Source organism: Muscardinus avellanarius (assembly GCF_963383645.1).
Source record: "Muscardinus avellanarius genome assembly, chromosome: 15".
Classification (NCBI taxonomy): domain Eukaryota; kingdom Metazoa; phylum Chordata; class Mammalia; order Rodentia; family Gliridae; genus Muscardinus; species Muscardinus avellanarius.
In genome coordinates, this window is record NC_137801.1 from 18,736,208 (window position 1) to 18,740,901 (window position 4,694).

Genomic DNA, 4,694 nt, shown 5'->3' on the forward strand with positions numbered 1-4,694 from the left:
ATATGTATTCAAATCACCCACGTCCTGGCTTTCTCCTCTCCAAAACACCTGCTCACCCGTCTCCCCACCCGCGTTCACGTCTCCGCTTCCTCACCTGCGATTCCTCCGCTCGTTAAACGCAGCTGTGGCCACGACTGAGGAGGCCGCGCGGCCTGGGGATGGACTCCAGCACCAGAGAAGGGCGACAGGAGTCTGTATGATGCTTCTGTCTTTTACCACAACTGATCAGATGCCATACATCTGACCCTCTACTTCTTTTCTGAGACGGGATCTTGCTATGTTGCCCAAATCTGTCTCCAGACTAGGTTCAAGTGAGCCTTCTACCTCAGCCTCCGGAATAGCTGGCCGTGTGTGTGTGTGTGTGTGTGTGTGTGTGTGTGTGTGTGTGTGTGTGTGTGTGTGATTGAACCCAGAGGCATTTTACCTCTGAGCTACACTCCAGTCCTATTTTATTATTTGAAAACAGGGTCTCACTAAGTTGCTGAGGCTAGTTGCGAACCTGCGTCCTCCTGTCTCAGCCTTCCAAGTACTGGGATTACAAGTGTGCACCACCATGTCCGTCCAGCTGTGATATTTTTGAGACCTTATTAGACCCCAAACTTGGAGTGAACTCCTCCCTCATGAGTATTATATTAAACTTTACCATACTCCATGTGTGAGTTCACTGACCTTAGCTACCAGACTTCAAAATACATATCAAGAGTGTGACCCTGGGAGAGCTCGGGCTGTGGTGGCGCCGCACCTTGTCAGGTGCTTCTCTGAACGCTAACCCCTCCCCAGCCGTGGCTGCAATCAACTCAGGAGTAAGGACAGGATGTCCACTATCACTATTTCTTTTTTTTTTTTTTTTTTTTTGGTGGTACTGGGGGTGGAACCCAGAGGCTTTCTACCTCCGGGCTATACTCAGACCTTTTTTTATATTTTATTTGGAAACAGGGTCTCACTAAGTTGCTGAGAGCCTCACTAAGTAGCTGAGGCTGGCTTCGACCTGTGCGATCCTCCTGTCTCAGCCTCCCAAGCGCGGGGATTACAAGCGTGCGCCACCACGCCCAGCCCACTATTACTATTTCTATTTAGGACTTTATCAGGGGATCTAGACAGTTTAGGGAAATGATAGTAATAAAAAGATTTAAATTATTGCCGCCCACATACACAACTCAAGAGGGTTGGGATGTAGCTCTGTGGTAGAGCACTTTCCTAGTGTGCATAGCGCCTCCTAGTACTACCCCCCCCCAAAAAAAAGGAAAAAACCCTCAAAAGAATCTGCAGACAAATCATTAGGATTAATAAGAAAGTAGTTAGCCCCAATACATGGGGGTAAAAAAAGTTAGGGCCAGGCCCGTAATTCCAGCACTTGAGAGGCTGAGCTAGGAGGCTTGCAGGTGCAAAGCCAGCCTCAGCAAATCAGTGAGGTTCTCAGGAACTTAGTGAAACCCTGCTTCCAAATAAAAAAGCAAAACAGGGCTGGAGGTAGAGCTCAGAGGCAGAATGCCCCGGGTTCAATCCCCAATAACACACACATTTTTTATTTATTTTATTTAACTTTTGCGGGTCTGGGGATGGAACCCAGGGGCATTCCACCTCCGAGCTATACCCCCTGCCCTATTTTTTATTCTTTATTTTGAAACCGGGTCTCACTGAGTTGCAGAAGGCCTCACTAGGTAGCTGAGGCTGTCTGCGAACCGCGATCCTCCAGGTCTCAGCCTCCCGAAAGCTGGGATTACAAGCGTGCACCACCACGCCCAGCTACACACACATTTTTAAAAATTTTTTGTTTTTGATACTGGAGATTGACCCAGTATCAAAAGCAAAACATTTAGGTCTAAGCCACACTCCATTTTTTTTTTTTTTTTTTTTTTTGCGGTACTATAGATGGAACTATGAGCTACATCCCAGCCCTATTTTTTATTCTTTCTTTTTTTTTTTGGAAACAAGGTCTCACTGAATTGCAGAGGGCCTAAGTAGCTGACGCTGTCCGCAAACCATGATCCTCCTGTCTATGTCTCCACCAAATTACAATTTCATTATAATCCCTCCTGGGATTATAAGCATGCGCCATGCCCAGCTTCCAGTCCTTATTTATTTTGAAACAGGGTCTTGCTAAATTGCTGAGGCTGGCCTTAAACCTATGATCTTCCTGTCTCAGCCTCCCAAGTACTGGGGTTACAGGTGCGTGCTACTATGCCTGGCTATAAATATATTTTTTAGGTCAATGCGTATATGTGGTGGTCAGCTCCTTTTTTATAAAGAAAAGGAATAAAATGATAATTACAATAAGCAGAATATCAGTTGCAGTGGAACTTGGTGTCACATGCTTGTAATCCCAGCTACTCAAGACTGAGGCAGGGTAATTGCAATTCAAGGACAGTCTCAGCAATGTAGCAAAATTGTGTCTCAAAATAAAAAATATCCAGGAACATTGGAGCATGACTGTAATCCCAGTACTTGGGAAGCTGACACAGGAGGATCACAGGTTCGAAGCAGTCTCAGCAATTTAGCAAGATCATCAGCAACTTAGAATCTGTTTCAAAGCAAAAAAAAAAAAAAAAAAAAAATAGGCCGGGCGTGGTGGCACCCGCTTGTAATCCCTGCGCTTGGGAGGCGGAGACAGGAGGATCGCGCAGGTTCAAAGCCAGTCGTGCTGGCTTAAGAGACCCTGTTTCCAAATAAGTAGTATAAAATAGGTCTGGGAGTGTAGCCTGGAGGGAGAAGGGCTTCCAGGAACCCCAGTACCACCAAATAAAAATAAAAATTTTAAAAAAAATTAAAAAATTTAAAATAGGGCTGGGGGTTTAACAAAGAGGTAGAATACCCCTGGGTTCAATCCCTAGTATCAATAAATTACTTATTTATTTATTTATTTATTTATTTTTGTGGTACCCGGGATGGAATGCAGGGGCCTTCTACCTCCAAGTGACACCCCAGACCTATTTTTTTTATTCTTCGTGTTTTGGGGTTTTTGGGGGGTTTTTTTGGTGGTAATGGGGGTAGAACTCAGAGGCTTTCTACCTCCGGGCTATACTCCCAGACCTATTTTATATTTTACTTGGAAACAGGGTCTCACTAAGTTCCTGAGAGCCTCAATAAGTAGTTGAGGCTGGCTTCAAACCTGTGCGATCCTCCTGTCTCAGCCTCCCAAGCACAGGGATTACAAGCGTGTGCCACCACGCCCGGCTTTATTCTTTATTTGGAAACAGGGTCTTACTGAGTTGTAAAAGGCCTAAGTAGCTAATCCTCCTGTCTCAGCCTCCCAAATGCTGGGATTACAAGCATGCACCACCATGCCCGGCATAAATAAAATTTTAAAAATTAAAAAAGGGCTGGGCTTGATGGTGCATGCTGTAATGTCAGTACTTGAGAACTTGAGACAGGAGGATTGCAGGTTCATGGCCAACCTCAGCTACTTAGTGAGGTCCTCTGTAACTTAGTGAGACCCTGTTTCAAATTAAAGAATTAAAAAAAATAGGGCTGGGGGTGTAGCTCGGAGGAGGAATGCCCCTGCATTCAATCCCTGGTACTGTAAAAAAATTAATAAGGGCTGGGTGTAGCTCAGTGGTAGATTGCTTGCCTAGCATATCCAAGATCATGGGTTAAATCCCCAGTAAAGAGCTGGGCGTGGTGGCACACACTTGTAATCTTAGTGCTTACGAGGCTGAGACAGGAGGATCGCACAGGTTCGAAGCCAGCCTCAGCTACTTAGTGAGGCCCTCAGCAATTTAGTGAGACCCTGTTTCCAAATAAAATATAAAATAGGTCTGGGAGTATAGCCCAGAGTTAGAAGAGCCCCTCGTTCCACCCCACACACACACCAAAAAAAAAAAAAAAAAAAAAAAAGGAAAAAAGAAAAAAAGAAAAAAAATCCCCAGTAAAGCAAAAAAGGACATTAGTTAATTAGTTACCTCTGGTGCAATGGAGACAGGATTAAGAAGGAAGAATGAACACAGAGGAGCTGGGGGGGGGTATTTTATTCTTTTTCTTCCCTGTGGTACTGGACATTGAACCCATGGACATTCTATCTCTGAACTACATCCCCAGCCCTATTTTTCATTCTTTATTTTGAAACAGGGTCTCATTAGTTGCTGGAGGGAGGCCTCACTAAATAGCTGAGGCTGGCCGAAAACCTGCAATCCTCCTACCTCAGCCTCCCAGGTACTAGGATTGTAGGCATGCACCACCACACCCAGCTCTTATTATTAAGCTATCCTATTCCATAAGCACTGCATGTATCACAAAATACACAAGCAAAATTGAGAAAATGTTGGTGCAAAATGTACTTTGTAAATATCTTTTTTATACAAATATTTTCAATGTAACATTAAACAATGTAAAGAATATAGCTCTTCTTTTCCTCTCTCCAATGCCAGCAAATACTGGATTGTTTTGTTTCTCCAATAACTATAATAATAGCAGAGGCCAAGGAGACATCTTCTGTGTGAGTTGCCATGGAATCAGATAAGAGAAACAATTTATATTCCAGACTGCATCTGCCAGAAGAAATACAAAGACAACCTATACATATGTAAAACCGGGAATATTTCTCAGAAGTTTGTAATTATACAAAGAAACACCAGCAAGACATCCAAAATGGCCGTGTCCACCATTAGTGGTTTTGCTGAAGTCTCGTCCACAGGATTCTGCCCGGAGAGACGGTGATGATCACGTGCACTGGGGGCATCCACACCGGTCCTGCTCCA